General features: G+C 40.4%; 1 protein-coding gene across 5 annotated transcripts in view; it reads left to right on the forward strand.

Annotated features, from left to right (window-relative positions):
* The first annotated feature begins 931 nt into the window (after nucleotides 1-931).
* STK33 (serine/threonine kinase 33) overlaps nucleotides 932-19,835 on the forward strand; it is a 189,170-nt gene continuing 170,266 nt past the window's right edge. For 3 of the 5 annotated variants that reach the window (XM_061440873.1, XM_061440877.1, XM_061440878.1), the window contains exon 1: nucleotides 1,240-1,329. The gene's annotated coding sequence lies outside the window, so the exon portion shown is untranslated. Of the gene's footprint in view, nucleotides 1,022-1,239; nucleotides 1,330-19,835 lie in introns of those variants that run through there. The other 2 variants (XM_061440874.1, XM_061440875.1) reach the window with 2 other exon arrangements.

Here is a 19,835-nt window from a genome sequence, read left to right on the forward strand (position 1 = left end):
CAGACCCTTGTTAGACAACAGTTCTGTACTTCTTCAGAACAAAGTATGGCCAGTATCCCAAAGTTCTAGGGTATAGGACATGGTGAGGATTATTGAAAAATTTGTAATACTGAAGTTACCAGTTGCTCACTAGCAGCCATTATGAGTTGTCAGGTGAAACTGACAGGAGGAACCCATTGCCAAAGGTGGACTTCTACCTCTAAGAAGTAAAATGAATCGACCTCTGTACCAAGTTCTTGGCTATTAATCAAATAAACTGTAGAGGACATCTGCCTGAATAATTAGGCTAGTGTCAGGAGAGTTGAATTTCTTTCCCCCCAGCTGCTAAAGAGCAGGACCGTGTCCACAGAAGCCATTCCTAGATCAGGTCAGAAATACATTAGCATACAGCTGGAGTCCGTGTTTCTAGCCTTTATTGCAGGCGGCATGCATTCAGATGGTCCACAGAGCTTTGCGGCTAACACATATTCCTGGGAAATGCCTTTTGATCTGTCAAGAGCCTTCTCAGCCCCTCTGTGGGGACAAACACTATGGACTTCGGGGGCCTTCCCCCAGCACCGATATTCATTTTCCTGACTTTTAGGCCAGCTCTGACCCCACTGCGGCGCGAGGCTTACAGCACCAGCTCCACCTGGCTGCCCCAGAAAGGCTTGGGCCCTGAGCGAGAACTATGGCCTGGATATCCTCTCAGTTCTGTGATATCATTGCTATAAAAGTTTAATTTCCTGTAATACGTGTCTGCTCCTCTGTCCCTGAGATAGGGTTCTCAGGTCCCTCTCTAGGAGGAGCTGCTCGCGGGGACGCCCCTGAGCGCTCCTGGGGGTCTCCCTCCTTGACAGCTCAGCTGCGGGTAGAAGGGCTTCGCGCCGGCCGACGCACTTTGTCCCCAGGCGGCCCCCGTCCACCTCCGTGCGGTTGCCCCGCCGGCCGAAAAGTTTCTGCAGGTGCGGAATTCCGGGCTCGGCGACCACCGGGGCGGAGTGTGCACGCCAATCGGAAGCCAGCCCTCCCGCGGGCCCGGGTGAGTGGCCCCTGGCGTCGCGGCGCAGGGCGGGCCCTGCGGGATGGGCGGGAGGGCCCCAGGCCGAAGCTGGCCCGGCCGTTGCTATGGCAACGCGCCGGCAAACCGGCCGCTGGGCCTCCGCTGCCCGGTCGGCTGGCGGCTCCCGCAGTCCTCTCGTAGTGTGTCCTGAGGCCCAGCCGTTGGGACCCCATTTCCCCTGGGTCGGCGTTTGGGGTGGTCCCTGGTTCATCTTCACCTTTTCACCTTGACCCCCACCTTGGGACGTGAACCTTTTTGAAATTTAAAGCGAACATACATACTCTAGGGTAAGTATAGCACATCCTTAAAAGTTCTGAATTTGTGGCGTCCCTCCCGTTATCCGTCTTCTCTCATTTTTTAGTCTCCTAGAGCCTGGCACCTAGGAGGACCTCATTGTATTATATAGCTCTTTATTACAGCACTTAGGGTAATTCCTTGCACACAGTGGATATACAAGGAGATAGTATGCCGTCAAGAGCAGCCTCTGTGTGGACAGGTAATTTAAGCGCTCTACCTCAGTTTCCTCATCTGTACATGTAGAGTATAATTTCTACAAAGTGTGGTGGGTTTGAAGGAGCCTGTATGTGAAACCGCTTTGTGAACCGTAAATGTCCAGCCAGACTGTGATTTAGTTTTAAGGGATCTTTACATTCTGCGCGCTGTTTGGTTCTCCAGGTCCCACACTACCAGCCAAGGCGGGAACATTCTCTTTTGTCTGACCACTGAACTGCTCCAGTATCCAACCGGAAAATATGGTCATGCATCAGAAGAGGGCTCTGCCAATGGAAAGAAACATCGTTTCAAACTTAAACATTCTTTGTTTTAGGCACTCTTTCAGATTCCCCCACTTCACATTTCAACTGCCATGCAGATGCCTCACACATTTAACTATCTAGCTCATGTAAATCTTTCATATTCCTATCTCAGTGAATCATACCAACATCCATCTAGTTTGCAAGCCAAAAGTCATGGACTGTCTTTCCATGTCCAGATCATCAAGTTCTCTGTTCATTTTATGTTCAAACCAGACTGAATTCCATCCACTTCTTTTAGTCTCTATCATTGTCACCCTAGACCAGGCTGTCATGGTCTCTTGCCTGGTTCTCCTATAGTGGCCTCCAAACAAGTCTGAAGGTATTCACCTATCCTTTCAATATTCTCATCAATTCTTACCCTGCAGTAGGAGTAATCTTTTGAAAACTAAGATTTCATTTTGATACCCTTCTCCTCTCCCTTGCTTAAAGTCTGTCAGGATTTCTTACTACTTTTAGGATAAAGGTACCACTCTTTAATGTGCTCTATAAATTGGGTGACCATATATTTTATTACATGGACCAAGATACCTTTGAGAGTAAAAGAGAATACCAATTACACTGGGAATGTCGCTCAGGCAAATAGGGGCAAATGTTATTCCACTTTAAGGTCCTGTAGCATCTACCTCCTCTATAGTGTGAAAATCTCTCAGTCATGTCTGACTATTTTTGGCCCCAAGTGACAGATTTTATTTTTGGGGGCTCCAAAATCACTGCAGATGGTCACTGCAGCCATGAAATTAAAAGATGCTTGCTCCTTGGAAGTAAAGTTATGACCAACCTAGACAGCATATTAAAAAGCAGAGACATTATTTTTTCAACAAAGGTCCATCTAGTCAAAGCTATGGTTTTTCCAGGAGTCATGTATGGATGTGAGAGTTGGACTATAAAGAAAGCTGAGCCCTGAAGAATTGATGCTTTTGAACTGTGGTGTTGGAGAAGACTCTTGAGAGTCCTTTGGACAGCAAGGAGATCCAACCAGTCCATCCTAAAGGAAATCAGTCCTGAATATTCATTGGAAGGACTGATGCTGAAGCTGAAACTCTAATACTTTGGCCACTTCATGCGAAGAACTGACTCATTTGAAAAGACCCTGATGCTGGGAAAGATTGAAGGTGGGAAGAGAAGGGGATGACAGAGAATGAGATGGTTGAATGGCATCGCCAACTCAGTGGATATGAGTTTGAGTAAACTCTAGGAGTTGGTGATGGATAGGGAGGCCTGGCGTGCTGCAGTCCATGGAGTCACAAAGAGTTGGACACAACTGAGCGACTGAACTGAACTGAACTGGACTGCAGCCTGCCAGGCTCCTCTGTCCATGGAATTCTCCAGGCCAGAATATTGGCGTGGGTAGCCGTTCTCTTCTCCAGGGGATCTTACCAACCCAGGGACTGAACTCAGGTCTCCTGCACTGCAGGTGGACTCTTTACCATCTGAGCCACCAGGGAAGCTCCTTATCTTACACCAGGCTCCCCTTGTTCTCTGTGTTCCAGTTACACTGAGTCCTTTGTCTCCCATTTTCCCTCCTACTACAGGGCCTTTGCACATGCTCTTCTCCTTCCAGGTATTCTCTTCCCTCATCTTGTTAACTCTTGCTCATCCTTCACTTCTCAGATCAGATGATTCCCAGAAAAGCTGCCACTGACCACTCTGTCTAGAACAACGCCCCTTGGGGTATAAACTTTTCTGATACCAATTATATCTCCTTAGTAGCATCATCACAATTTTAATTTTCTCCATGTGTCTGATACATAGTATGTAGTTAATAAAATACCTATATGTTTTAATTATAAAGATTTTCCTATTCCATTAAATGATCTCAAAATAACCATCATGGTTAAGAGCACACTCCAGAGCCAGGCAGATGGAGAGATTTGAATTTCAGTTCTGCCACACTTCCTTATCTGAAACCCATGGGGCTAGTTGTGCTTTAAGATTCAGAATTTTTTAGATTATAGAAGGACAACATGGTTTATAAACTGCATCCCTTCTAGTGGGGTCTTGGACAGCACTCTGTAATCAAACACATTAATTTTTCTTTAGAAAGAAAACTTCACTGTAAGTGAGATAAGTAAAGACTATACATACTTTTACATGAGTTTAGGTCAGGTTTTGCCAAGAAATGGATTTGCCACAAATTTATGAGAGCATGTGGTATTCAGAGCTTTTGGATTTTAGGATTTCAGATAAGGGCATATGAATCTGTGCCAGTGTAACTTTAAACCAACTACTTAACTTCTTTGTGCCTCAGATTCCTCAACTGTGAAAAGGAGATGATACTAGTATCTACTTACCTTACAAGTTCCGTTTATGTTGTTGGAGGAGTAATTGAGTTAATACATGTTAACTGCTTTGGACAGTGAATGTTACTTAGTCGGGGCTATAGAAGAATCAGCTCTTACTATATCATTTTTATTTGCCCCATAATGACACTATGGATGAACCATAATTTGTTATTTACTTATTGTTTGATAGTTATATTTCAAATACAGAAATGTAGAGATGAATTTCTTTATAGTTAAATCTTTCGAGTAGATTTTTGATTACTGAAGATCAGTTCCTGAAAATGAAATTACAGAGTCAAAGGAAGATGAATACTCTTCAAACATACTGCTACCTTTGGAAAGATTATACCAGTTAACCATCTTGCTATCACTTTTATGACATCTGTGTTAGCATTATTATTTTTAAAAATCTTCAAATTTCACAGATTAAAAATACTACCTCATTTTAACTCATATCTTCCATTGGAATGTGAAGTCAAGTGGGCTTTAGAAAGCATCCTATGAACAAAGCTAGTGGAGGTGATGGAATTCCAGTTGAGCTCTTTCAAATCCTGAAAGATGATGCTGTGAAAGTGCTGCACTCAATATGCCAGCAAATTTGGAAAACTCAGCAGTGGCCACAGGACTGGAAAAGGTCAGTTTTCATTCCAATCCCAAAGAAAGGCAATGCCAAAGAATGCTCAAACTACGGCACAATTGCACTCATCTCACATGCTAGTAAAGTAATGCTCAAAATTCTCCAAGCAAGGCTTCAGCAATACATGAACCGTGAACTTCCAGATGTTCAAGCTGGTTTTAGAAAAGGCAGAGGAACCAGAGATCAAATTGCCAACATCTGCTGGGTCATGGAAAAAGCAAGAGAGTTCCAGAAAAACATCTATTTCTGCTTTATTGACTATGCCAAAGCCTTTGACTGTGTGCATCACAATAAACTGTGGAAAATTCTGAAAGAGATGGGAATACCAGACCACCTAACCTGCCTCTTGAGAAATTTGTATGCAGGTCAGGAAGCAACAGTTAGAACTGGACATGGAACAACAGACTGGTTCCAAATAGGAAAAGGAGGACGTCAAGGCTGTATATTGTCACCCTGCTTATTTAACTTCTATGCAGAGTACATCATGAGAAACGCTGGGCTGGAAGAAACACAAGCTGGAATCAAGATTGCCGCGAGAAATATCAATAACCTCACATACACAGATGACACCACCCTTATGACAGAAAGTGATGAGGAACTAAAAAGCCTCTGGATGAAAGTGAAAGAGAAGAGTGAAAAAGTTGGCTTAAAGCTCAACATTCAGAAAACGAAGATCATGGCATCCGGTCCCATCACTTCATGGGAAATAGGTGGGGAAACAGTGGAAACAGTGTCAGACTTTATTTTTTTGGGCTCCAAAATCACTGCAGATGGTGACTGCAGCCATGAAATTAAAAGACACTTACTCCTTGGAAGGAAAGTTATGACCAACCTAGATAGCATATTCAAAAGCAGAGACATTACTTTGCCAGCAAAGGTCCATTTAGTCAAGGCTATGGTTTTTCCTGTGGTCATGTATGGATGTGAGAGTTGGACTGTGAAGAAGGCTGAGCACCAAAGAATTGATGCTTTTGAACTGTGGTGTTGGAGAAGACTCTTGAGAGTCCCATGGACTGCAAGGAGATCCAACCAGTCCATTCTGAAGGAGATCAGTCCTGGGATTTCTTTGGAGGGAATGATGCTAAAGCTGAAACTCCAGTACTTTGGCCACCTCATGCGAAGAGTTGACTCATTGGAAAAGACTGATGCTGGGAGGGATTGGGGGCAGGAGGAGAAGGGGACGACAGAGGATGAGATGGCTGGATGGCATCACTGACTCGATGGACGTGAGTCTGAGTGAACTCTGGGAGTGGTGATGGACAGTGAGGCCTGGCGTGCTGCGATTCATGGGGTCGCAAAGAGTCAGACACGACTGAGTGACTGATCTGATCTGATCTGATGGTTTTTCTAGCGGTCATGTATGGATGTGAGAGTTGGACTGTGAAGAAAGCTGAGTGCCGAAGAATTGATGCTTTTGAACTGTGGTGTTGGAGAAGACTCTTGAGAGTCCCTTTGACTGCAAGAAGATCCAACCAGTCCATTCTAAAGGAGATCAGCCCTGGGTGTTCTTTGGAAGGACTGATGCTAAAGCTGAGACTCCAGTACTTTGGCCACCTTATGCGAAGAGTTGACTCATTGGAAAAGACTCTGATGCTGGGAGGGATTGGGGGCAGGAGGAGAAGGGGACGAGAGAGGATGAGATGGCTGGATGGCATCACTGACTCGATGGACATGAGTGTGAGGGAACTCCGGGAGTTGGTGATGGACAGGGAGGCCTGGCGTGCTGTAATTCATGGGGTCATAAGGAGCAACTGAACTGACCTGAAGCCTTAAAAAATCTTGTTACTAGCTATTAGCTATTTCTTTTCTGTGAATTGCCTGCACAAGTTCTTTGATTGTTTTACATGGAGTCTCAGCTTTTCCCTGGTGGCTCAGGTAGTAAAGCGTCTGTCTAAAATAACTGAGACCTTGGTTCGATCCCTGGATTGGGAAGATTCCCCTGGAGAAGGTAATGGCAATCCACTCCAGTACTATTGCCTGGAAAATCCCATGGACAGAGGAGCCTGGTAGGCTACACATGGGGTCGCAAAGAATCAGACACGACTGAGCGACTTCACTTTCACTTTCCTTTCAGCTTTTTTTAATTGTTTAGTTTGATTTCACCTTTTTGGCCCAGGCAGGAGGAGCCAGTATGCTGGACTTTGGCTGGAATTAGTTGGAATAGTTGAATTAGTTGGTATCCCTGGAGCCTGGGGCTAGTTGTTACTTGCCTGCAGATAGCAGAGCAATGTAGAAAGCTGTGTTGCAGAGGCTGGATCTTGGGGAAAATCTGAAGTCAAAATCAGGTTGTTTATGGAGTCTCCTGGCTAACAGGCCTTAGGAGAAGGAGAGCATCCAGATAGGAGGCAAGGAACTAAGGCAGAAGAAAGAGGCAGAGTGATCCTGAAACTCTGAGAAACTATAACATTTTTTAAAAAGGGACCTAGCAATTTCTTGTATGGATGAGGAGGGGAATGTGGAGGTTGGGGTGGGGGTGGCACTCTCTAGGCCAGACACTGATTTGTGTAAACTCTTTATAGAGTAAGGATATTAACCCTTGCTTGTCATGTTGGGGCGTTTCTCCTATAGTTGCCTTTTTTTTTTTTAATCTTTTTATAATTGCCTTTTCATTTAACTTATGGTGGTTTTTGATTTATAGAAATTAAAACAATTGTATATGGTCTACTCATTAACCTTTTCCTTTTTGATTCATTGCTTTTTATGCTTAGGAAGTCTTTTTCATACAGAGACCAGTTAACAAATTACATTTTCTTTAAAAATGTTATTTTGTGATGTCAGCAAATCAAGGAAGAGTTCATGAAAGTGAAAGTGAATTGAGTAGTGTGATTTCCAATAAAAAACCTAAAGGATGATAATATAAAGGTTGATATTCATGTCATCTTATGTCTCCTTGAAGACAGAAGAAAAGAGCTTACGCTGCTGTAAAAGACTGATGAAGACTTTTTCTGCCAGTGTCTGTCATACATTGTGAATTTGTAGAACTGTATCCTTAGAGACTTTTAGCAGTGTTCTGAAAGAGAAGATGTGATCTCTGAAGATATTTTCTACTTCTTTTATCGACCTCACGATTCTATATAGTATTTCAAGCACCCACAGTTGTTAGATACTGAGAAATGATTTCCCTGTTCTTGTCAGAGGATCTAAAAAGGGAAAATGCGATGTAGAATCAATTGCTGACCTACCAGGCATTGGTAAATTAGTATGCTTTAAGATGTGCTTCAGGAAGAATTTCCCTCCCTGTGGAGCTCCAGTAGAGATCAGAGGTGAATTGTGTTTTGCTTGGATCTGTCTTAGGGTTCAGAATGTGACGAGTTAACAACTGTATCAATATATCTTTTCTTAGTTTGTTAACTAAAATAAATTGTGAGGTGAATGACTAATCACCTCACAAATTCCTGCAGTTTTATTGACCCAAAGTTGTTTCATTTCAGGATGTTTTGTAAGATGAGGGGCAGTAATTATTAGAATTAAGTCAGACTGTCCTTTCTATTAATACTTATAATAGACTAAATATCTTTGTTAATAACCAGACTTTTCATTTGGACTATCAGTGAGGATGTGGTATAACATCAGGAATAAAGCAAGTAAAAAACACCTTATTGATGAAGACAGGTTGATTTAGAAATTCTGTTTGCCTTATTATTTGATCTAAATTATTTAGTAGATAGTAAAGAGCCCACCTGCAATGCAGGAGACTGCCAGCAATGCAGGAGACCCAGGTTTGATCCCTGGGTCAGGAATATCCCCTGGAGAAGGAAATGGCAACCCACTCCAGTATTCTTGCCTGGGAAATCCATGGACAGAGGAGACTGGCAGGCTACAATCCATGGGGTCACAAAGAGTTGGACACGACTTAGTGATTGAATCACAACTTTAACTATATAAGCTTCATTCAGCAAGTATTTAGTGGGTGCTACAATGTTCCAGGTACAGTTAATAGAATACTGTCTTATATTTTTGCTTTTACATTGTATGTGTGCAGAGTTTGTTTGTAATTCAATATTCTTAACATGAGCTGTGTTCACCTGGAAAAACTGGTCGTTTGGACTCATACATATTCATTCAGAGAATCTAAGAAAAAGCCCTATAGAAGATGTTCATCCAGTCTCTAAGGTTGAGATGCTGGTAATTGAAAAGTTCTACTCTGTTACTTTGTCGTTATCATGGTGGAATGCTTGTCTGCAGCAACAGAGCTTGCTAGGAGAGAATCCATTTACCATTTACCAAAGGTAGCTCATCTGAGGCTCAGTTTCTTATACTTGAATTCTTTCAAGTCTGTTTGCTGTCAGCAAATCTAACATAGAGGCTCTTATATCTGCTCCAGGGAGTTCAGCTTCCAACCAGCCGAGATACTGGGAAGAAAGCAAATAAATATCCTTGGACGTTTTTTCATGGAAATCAAATTAATTTTTCCTCTCAATCTTCTTTATGTTGGTGTGCAACTTATGACAATAAAATGTAATACTTTTCATATTTGTTATTATGAAAGTAAACACCAAAGTCCAGCAGTGATTTTCAAGTTAACTTAATTGCTTTTCTGTCATATCTCTTTGATAGTACATATGTTATAATGTGTACACCTAGCTCCTTTTTATACTTGCAGCTCACTTTTAAAAAACTGAGATGTAATTAACATACCATATAATTTGTTTTTAAAGTGTAAAATTAAGTTTTTCTTATATCACAAGGTTTTGCAATCATCACCACTATCTAATTCTAGAATGTTTCATAACCCCCTAAAGAAACCTCACATCTGTTGGCAGTCACTTCCCATTCTCCCTTCCCATAGCCCCTGGCAAGCACTAATCTACTTTCTCTATGGATTTGCCTGTTATCATGGACATTTTGTATAAATGGAGTCATACAATATGGACCCTTTTGCATTTGGCTTCTTTCACTTAGCATGATGTTTTAAAGAATCATTTCTGTTGTAGTATGTATTCGCCCTTCATTCTTTTCTATAAGCAAGTAAAATCCCACTGTATGGATATACCACATTGTTTTTATCCATTTATCAGTAGATGGCGATTTTGGTTGTTTCTTTTTCTTTTTTTGCTATTATGAATAATGCTACTGTGAATATTTATGTGTAAGTTTTTGTGTGAACGCATCTTTTCATTTCTCTTGAGTATATATCTAGGATATCCAGGAGTAGAATTGCTAGTCATTTCTATGTCTGACTTTTTGAAGACTGCCAAACTGTTCTCCAAAGTATTTAATAGTTGCACCATTTTGCATTTCCACCAGTAATGTGTGAGGAATCTCATTTTCCACACCATCACCAATCCATCTTTTTGATTATAGCCATCTCTGTAGGTGTGAGGTGATACCTCATTATACTTTGGGTTTGCATTTCCCTTATGACTAATGATGTTGGACATCATTGGCTATTTGTATATCTTCTTTGGAGAAGTGGCTATTTAACTCCTTTGTTTATTTTTAAAATTTGAATTGTTTTTTTTTTTTATTCTTGAGTTGTAATAGTTCTTTATATATTCTGAATATTAGACCCTTATCAGATGTATGATTTACAAACTTTTCCTCCCATTCTGTATGTTGTCTTTTTCTTGTTGCCTGGTAGTGTCTTTTGAGGAACAAAAGGTTTTAATTTTATGAAATTCAATATATATGTTTTTACTTTGATTGCTTGGCTTTAGTGGAGAAGGGAATGGCAACTCACTCCAGTATTCTTGCCTGGAGAATCCCATGGACAGAGGAGCCTGGTGGGCTACAGTCCATGGATCACAAAGAGTCGGACACAACTGAGTGACTAACACTTGCTTGGCTTTAGATGTCATGTGTAAAAAATTGTTGCCTGATTCGTGGTCGTGACGATTTACTTGTATTTTTTTTCCTAAGAGTTTTGTGGTTTTAGCTCTTGTATTTAGGCCTTTGATCCATTTTGAGTTAGTTTTTATATATGTGTAGAGTAAGTGTCCAGATTCATCCTTTTGCATGAGGATAGCCTGTTGTCCCAAGACCATCTGTTGTAGGCCTCACATTATTTGTTTAAGTCAACTTGTAAGTCCTGTTGTTTTGATGAAACATTTGGCTGATACCTTGTCACTTCAATTAGATGCCACCATCCTACACAGAAGACATTCCAGACAAAGGAACATCTGTATTGCTAATTAGTACTTTGGTTACCATCTCTATGTAGGCTTACAACCTGGTGAGTAGGTTTGCAGGGGATGCAAGAAGCTTCAGGGCTGCTTCCCCTTCTAATTTAAGGCCTTTCATGTAGACCCGTGGTGTTGCCTCCTTGCCGTCTTTCCTCTGAATTATAACTTGATTGCCCCTTGACCTAGAGAACAGGAAAAGTAAAAGAGGCATTGCTTTTCTCTAAGCTGGAGAGACCCTAAAATCATCCTTCCAGACTCATGGGAGGAACGTGGGAAGAGTTGTGAACCTTTCAACAAAGAAAAGGGGATGTTTTCAAGGGAAGGCAGAGCTCTTTCGTTTCTTCATGCTTCCCATTGAAAGCTCCACCCTCTGGAATCATAACCCAGATGAGCCTTGGCTTGTTTCAGAACTCTTTTTCCTTGGAGTGGAGTGATAGGGAAGGGAGACTTGTGTTCCTCCCAGGGATTCAGGTGTGTAGTGGGGGAAAAGCTTAGGACTGGGGTCAGGCTCATCTGAGTTCAAATTTTGTCTCTGCGTGTCTATCATTGGTTTCTTTATCTATCAAATGAGGATTATAATCCCAACTTCCCAGAATTATTATGAAAAACAAATCAAATGTCATATATAAAGTGCCTAACAAAATTGTAGCCCCTCAATAAAGACTTGTTTCCCTTCTCTTTTCCCCAAATCTTCTGGGAAATTTGTGTACATACAGCTTTTTAAAATTCCACAGAATCTTGACACCGAAAGGGAGCTTCATACTCATGACCATATCACTTGCTGAACCTGTCAAAGCTCTTTTCATGTATATTTACTTGATTTATTCAGTCAATTGATTTTATTGATCACTTAGTGTGCTTCAGGCACTGTTTTCTGTATGTCTATCATTAGTCAGTCGAGAAGAGATGAAAGACATATGACCTGGCATGTGGTTGATACTTCACTTATCCTAGTTCCCTCATTTGATTCATTCACTTACTAACTTGTGAGCCAGACGCTATGCTGGACTCTTGGAATACAAAGATACCGCTTTTGAGAGCTCACAGTGTGTTTTGGAGGGAAGCACACCAAGAAACAATCATATCCCATAGGAGCTGTCACAGCAACATGAGGCTTGGTGCCATGGGAACTGGAGGGGAGGTCTCCTGAGTCTGCTGGGGCAATCAGGGGAGGCTCAGCAGAAGGGGGAAGGGATCTGAGGCAGGATGAAGGCCTGGTGTGGGAAAGAGTGTAGGCCTTTAAGGAAGTTGATATCCAGGGGAACAGTCAGAGACACTGACTGACAGGCTAATGGTGTCCAGCTTACAGCCTATTATGCTGGGCCAAGATTTGAGGTCAGTTTGGGCAGAGACAGAAGCATTAATTGTAGTTTAGAATCTGTTAACATCTGTCTTGGTTTTATTCTTCTTATTCTAAGCCTAGTTTAAAAAATCCTTTGGTCTTTAGCATTTCCCCCAAGCATCTAATCTAATATTTTAGGCTCTTGCCTCCTGCTTCTCTTTTGATAGCATTCTGCCGCATGAATATTGTCCTAGGTTACTTGCCCATCTACTTTGGTATTATGACCTTACAGCTCTTGGAGAGCTACCTCTGGCTATGCGCTTTCTCTGGAGGAATCTCTGTCCTCCTTGCCCCAGGGCTTAGTCAGAAATAGAAAAGACCCATCAGGGTGGCTGAGCCCTAGTAGAGAGGGCTATTGAAGAATGGCTGGGTACAAGGGAGGCCCCTGACCTGGAGCTGCTATCCGCTGGAGATTGTGGTGTTGGCACAGTCACAGCCTCCCTTCTGAGCTTCTCCCACATTCACTCACTCATTGGCTCTGCTCCCGGGCTGTGTCCCTCAGGTCCCTCTTGCTTTGCCTGAAGCAGAGGAACAGAGGGTTGAAAAGTGGCTCGAGAGTCTTCGTCTTGTTGGGGACAGCCTCCTCCCGGAAGCTACTCACGTATCCCCTCAAGACGGCCTAAGCTGGCCCTTCAGACGTGAAAGAACATGTCTGAATTTCCAGAAGTCACTTAATGTAGGACTTTGTTCTGAGATCCGCCCTATATTATAAGTCATTTGAAGGAACTGGCTTTGGAAAGACGATTGGTGGGAAGGGGGGGATATGAGAGCTGTTTTCAAATATTTGAAAGGTTGTTCAAGCACAGTAGACAAGGTGCCAGATTTTGGTCTTTAATTCTAATGCTCCTTCTTATGGTGTTTTTTTTTTTTTTTCCATCTAAATTCCTTTCAGCCTAAAACAATTCTGTGAGTCAATAAATGAAGCAGGCAGTGACTATACTGATTAGATCTAGATTCCTGAGGCAGATTGAATGGCAGTGATTTAGCTTTCTGAGCTCAGCCACTAGTGAATTGAAATGGTAATAGCTGTATTTATTATACTCAGAATTGAATGTGTAATTAATAAGCCATTCCTTAACCCCATATTATCTCTGTTTTACAGACTAATTTTTTTCAATAGGATTTCCTTAATTGTATCAAATGTTTCTAGAATGCTTAACATGTCTGATTTGTATAATCTCCAGGGAAACTAAACAGTCTTAATTACATCCAGTATTTTGATTTCATTTGATTCTTTGGATGAGATTAAAAGTAATTTATTTTAAAGGCTACGATTGCTTTATATATGCCTATGCTTATTGCAAATTTAGCAAGTTTTGGTCATATTACTTTCTCATTACCAGTATCTCAGGTAATTTAGATTGTGGACTAGCATGTAGCGTGGTTAACTTCTTTCAGAATGAATAGCTAGATGACACTATATTTTAAGCTACCTCCCCCTCCAGTTTTCTCATCACTGTCTTTGATTAAAACTGACTTATATTTTCTATTTATCTGGCTATTTCCATAGTACATGTCAAGACTTGTTCCCTAGGAAGCACAGGGTTCTTTGGTTTGACTATTTCCTAGTGAATGCTGCTGCTGCTGCTGCTAAGTCACTTCAGTCGTGTCCAACTCTGTGCGACCCCATAGATGGCAGCTCACCAGGCTCCTCTGTCCCTGGGATTCTCCAGGCAAGAATACTGAAGTGGGCTGCCATTTCCTTCTCCAATGCATGAAAGTGAAAAGTGAAATATTCCTAGTGAATAAATGTTGGTAATAACTTGTGGAGTATGACTGTTAGTTCTAGATGCCATTTTTTAGTTAAGATATTGGCAAGTTGAATTATGCCTAGAGGAGATTGAAGGGCCTGGAATGGTGCAAGGTCTTTAAATGATATGAAGGACAGCTAAGGTATTGGGGATGTAGAAACGATGGCTATCCTCTAGGAAATGTGACTGGGGGACACATGTTCATTTCCTTTATATCTAGAAGACTGAGACCTGTTAAAGATGGATTAGGCAATTCTGTAAGGACAGACGAGTTACATCCTGAAAGGAGGGTTTATAGGGTGATGATTTTGGCTTGATATGAGGAAAAATATTCTATTGTTGGCGTCTGATGAAAACGAGCTTCTTGGGGAAAGTAAAGACTGGGATCCCTGTGGCTGGAAAACTTTTAACAGTGTCCATGTCAACATCTCTCAGTTCTGTGAAGGAAATTCCATGCTGTATCAGATGTCCTATGAAATCCTTTCCAATTCTAGGATTCTGTGATTGCTTTTCCACTCCTGATACTATGACATGACCACTTCTCCATTCTAGGTTTCACTTTAGTGATTTAAATGATCGATTTTATATTCATGATCATACTGTAGCCAAGAGGGCTGTGATATGGTAGATAAAAGCTGCCTGACATTAAATTATTTTCGTAGAAAATTAGCAAAGTGTATATATACCACATGCACATGTATATTTATACACATATCCATACATCTATTTTGTATAATTGAGTTACTATACTTTCATAGTTTTGTCCTTTGTTCCTATTGTTCTAAAATGTATCAAGCTATAACCTATATAGACTTCTGAGTCTCATAAGAACATTTTTTTAACATTTATTTATCACACTGATTTAAAAAAATACAGTTAAGTGTTCAAAATAAAGCCGATAAAAGAGCTTTTGTGGAAGTAGGAATTAAAAACTGGTAATTTTATTTTGAGAATATTTGAGAAAGATCTATAAATAAACTAGTAAGGACATTCAATTAATGTCTTAGATATTTAAGAATAGGAAGTATGAGCACTATAGTCATTTTGGAAAATTGTGTTTTCAGACTCCCTTACTAATTGGACTTTTGAGTACAGTATTAGTGGTTTCAAATGGAATCACAATTCATTGCAGTTCTGACCTGGGGTAATAGATATAGAGGTAAAATGAAATCCATCTTCCTGAAGAAATACTGGTTTTATGAAATGATTAAACTGATTTTAAAATAAAGCATTAAGTGCAAACCACTAAGAGTTCAAAAAATACTTACAGGCCCCGTGAAAGTAGATTTAGTGCATTTAGCTTTCAAACAGTTTGCTCATTGTGGATGAAATGCCTTTACATTGATGTGAATTATCACACCAATAAATTAATAAAAAGGGGGAAGTTAGCATGTCTTCTCTTTGGAATGGGCTAAACCTCCAGGGACAGATGGTTCTCTTTTGGAATAGACTTTCTTCTGAGGTGATAAGGCTCCATCTAAGTGTTGGGTTTTTTTTTCCAAAGCCTTTAGAGAACTTTAGAGCAGTCTGTTTTCTGGGATGTACCTGAGCACAGTGTGGGTTCTGTTAAAGCTTTGATTTGATTTGGTATTATGAAAAAGAAAGTCATTGTGCGAGGAGAATTTCCCTGGTGAGAAAGATACAAGTTTTATAGGACTCTTAGAATTCCTTAATACTTTTCACTGTGTATGTGATGATAGCAGATTACATCTCTCTTCCATGAACTTTACACAGCCCAGGCTATTGGTATTAGAGTATTTTATGGGGAATGTCCTTAAGTTTACTGGGGAGGGAGGTAAATCCTTGGCAATCTTGGAGAACGAACATATTGTATGACTCTGCTAAAAATGAATCTTCCATAGGATAGTCTTTTCTTCTAACTCTAGTCTGAACGCTGTGTAATGTAAATAGTGATATATAATGTTGAAATAATCATTTTTCAAATATTTGGGTATCTGTTACAAATACTGAACAAATGAATTTATCACTTCATGTTTGACCATTTTAGAGTCATGTTGCTAAGTGGAAATATGACAATGAATTTCTGTTGAGAGTATCTCACATTTCCCCCTCTAGTAGTAAAATATCCTCATACATCTTTCTCAAAATATTAATAATATTGGCCATGGGCAACCATTTTTGAAGTGTTTGAATCATTTACACACCACCAGGGTATGGAACAATTTTTGTCTTTTTCTCTTCCCACTTCTGCTGTCCCTGCTCTTCTCCCTCCTTTTTTTGGGGGAGGGGGATGCTCTGTCCTTCTACATAGGCTATATAAAGACATCAACATGGAGCTCCTTACTTGTAAGCTTTTGTATAGAGTGCCATTGGTTGAGACTGAGTAGTCCTTATTTCTCTTATTAATTAATATTAAAGTTCACTGGATTATCTACATGTTAACTTTTAGCAATTTAACTTCTTTCAAGCTTTTCTCCCCTTATTTCTGTGGGAATTCTCTACCACTTCAACTACTTCCTTGGGACTTACTTGTATAAACAGATTGCTCTTTCTCTTCCTTCCTTTTTCTCATTTCCACAAACACCAAACACCTACTATATGCAGTGGTAGCCCTGTAGATATAATGATGAATTAATGACACCGTCTCTGTCTTAATGAGAATCTGGTGACAGAGAGGTACTTAAGTAATATGATAGAGTGTGATGAAAGTAATGCCAGAGCTGTGTATAAATTGATACCAAGTATAGAGGGTAAAGAAGGCTTCTCTGGTAGCTCAGCTGGTAAAGAATCTGCCTGCAATGCAGGAGACTCCAGTTCAATTTCTGGGTTGGGAAGATCCCCTGGAGAAGGGCATGGCAGCCCACTCCAGTATTCTTGCCTGGATAATCCTCATGGACAGAGGAGCCTGGCAGGCTACATGCGGTCGCACAGAATTGGATACGACTGAGCGACCAAGCACAGCTTGGCAGCATAGAAAGTGGAGAAACTTATTTTGTGTATGGGAATGGGGAAAATAAGAGAACTGAAAATTGACTGTTAAGGTAGAGGTAAGATCGAATATTTATTAAATTTGTTACTTGTCAATGTGTTAATCTGCATGGATTTTAGGCAGTGATTTTTCAGTTCAGTGTGGTGGAACTTACAACTGGTCAGGAGATTCCCTATGATAGGTTTTCGTTTTTCTTGTTTTCCAGAAGCTCTTAGCAGGAGCATTATTGTTGCTCATGATTTCTTGCTTCTGTAAGAAACTCATTTTCTGTTGGAAACTATTTCTACCTATTCTTCAGAGAGGCCTTTTTTTTTTTTTTTTTTTTTAACCATTTCCCAAAGATTCTGACTTTGTCACTGGAGAGTCACAATGATTAGATTCTGTGTCATATTGAAAGTCTTTTTAAAACTTTCAACTTCTGTATTTATTAGTATTTTATTTACTTGACTTACTTTAGTTAAAATAATCCTTACACTTAATGTTGTTTGAAAAATATTCATAAATCTTATGAAGCTCTATTTGTGATATTAAGTAATTCATTCAACAGATATTTAATAAAAGCATGTGACAGACATTGTGGTGAGCGTTGGGATAAAAGAAATATGTGGTCTCTACCTTCATATAACTGGTAGTTAGATGGAGGACTACAGACAAGCAAATAGGCAGTAGAGAAAAGGGCTCTGATAGGGAGAGTATATGGTACTGCTTGACCCGTAGGAAGGGCACCTGGTCCAGATCTGGGGGCTAGGAGATGTGTGTTTTTGATGAAGCAGCATCTAAATTAAGACTGAAGCGTAGGTAGAAATTATCCAGGTAAGAGGTAGAGTGGTGGGGCATGGTGTTTCAAGCAGAGGACATAACATATTTAAAGGTATGGACCTGAGAGATGTGAGACCGGACAGAATTTTATGCATGGAAAGAATGATGGCAGGAGCCTGCATTTTAGAAAAACCATTTTGGCTGCAGTTTGGAGAACATGCTGGAGAGGGCTAGAGATACAGAAATCAATTAATTGGAGGCTGGTATAGTAATCTAGGTCAGAGATATTGGAGTTGTACAGTAGGGAGACAGCCATGGGCACAACATGACTAAAACTTTAAGTGGGATGGAGGCCTGCATTGGACTATGTTTTGATTGTCTGTCTTGATGAAAAACTTGGATTTTATACCACTGTAGAACAAATGTCTTATGACGTTAACAAATACCATGTTTCTGTTAAAAATAGTAGTGAATACTATGAAGTGTACCAGACATTATGCTAAGCCCTTTACATTATATTAATTCTTTTGTACTTTACAATAATCCTATGAGATAGCTATGAGCACTTTCTCAATTGGACAGATGAGAAAAATGAGACATAGGTTCAGTAAAATGCCCAAGGTCAGATGCTGGTAAGTGCCCAAGCTGGGATTTGAACCTTGCTAATTTGGTGCCAGGGTCAGTCCCCTCGGTCAACTGCTCTCCAGTCCTGGAAGTTCTGGGCTAGGCGTGGGCCCTCGTCTCCAGCTTTGTCTCTTTTCCTATTCTTTATCCATTCTGGAGAGGAGTAGATTCATTCTATAGATATTTAGAGGTAGAAGCAGGATTGGTGGATTTAGGGCGAGGGAGGAGAGTTATGAGGGTGATGGGGGGGACTCTTTGGGGGTGACAGGGGGACCATTCACTGAAGTAGGGGTCTCAGCAGGTGAAGGTGGAAGAGCAAGTCCAGGCAAGGGTTGAGGATGGAGGATGAGGCGAGATAGTTATTACCGGTGTGAACATGTTGAATTTGAGTTGCTTGTAGGTCATGCTTGTTGATATAATAAGCGTGGGCCTAAGAGGGAACTCAGAAACCTAGGGCTACCAGATTCAAGGTAGCTTCTGCGGACAAAGTCTTGGTTGGCATAGTTCTGGGTAAGTGAAGAAGAGTGTGCTTGATGACAGCCTGGTAAGAATAGACACTTCCTGGCAAGACTGTAGATGAAATGAGCATTGAAATGAGAAGATCTGAATTCTAGGCATTTTTTTCCCCTGTAAAGCATGTGGCGTATGGCATGTCACTCCTCTTCTTTGGCTTTCATTTAATTAATTTATTATTTAAATTATTTAAATTCATATGTATATTCATATGTAAAAATCATGTGAATTCATATTTAATAGATTGCTCTTCAACCAAAAATGTTCATCCACAAAAGAGGAATAAAGATGTCTGCTCTGAGTGTTTCATAGTTGTTGAAAATTTAGAATGTCCTTTAATGGACTTTCTATTTCCGAGATTCAGTTCCAGGAATTGAACTAAAGTGCTTGAAAATACTTTATAAACAGTAAAATGGGAATACACTTTATAAATTGGTGGCATTTGTTATTTATTAGAGATTTTATATTAATAGATATGTCTGTATGTAATGGCAGATGTATAATGGCTCCTAATTGACTTGCTTATGAAATTCAAAGTCTTTAGCTAATACTCCAGGGTCTGGGCCAATCTCTAGTGGTTATACAGTGGCTATAAATGGTTGGATGCTGTATCTTTTTAAAAGAGGAACTAACAAAATTTGCTCACTGAGAATAAGAAAGGGAAAAAATGATTGATAATGATGGCAACTTGTGACTTCCAAGCCTACAGTAACATTTATATAGAATATTGAATAATCATAGTTTCCAGGATCTGTGCTAAGTGATTTATATACTTGGTTCACTCTGATTTTCATAGTCACTATCATCCCCATTTTACAGATTTAGGAAACTGGGGCTTGGAGAACTTGCCTAAGGTCACATACTGGTAAATGACAGAGCTGGGACTTAGTTCAGATCTTTTTATCTACAGAGCCTCTGTGTGTAACTACCACACTATATTTTCTTTTAAGTTTATTTTTTTGAATAGATAATAGTTATATTTGGTACATAATTTAAAA

The sequence above is a fragment of the Bos javanicus genome, chromosome 15 (assembly GCF_032452875.1).
Source record: "Bos javanicus breed banteng chromosome 15, ARS-OSU_banteng_1.0, whole genome shotgun sequence".
Taxonomy (NCBI): domain Eukaryota; kingdom Metazoa; phylum Chordata; class Mammalia; order Artiodactyla; family Bovidae; genus Bos; species Bos javanicus.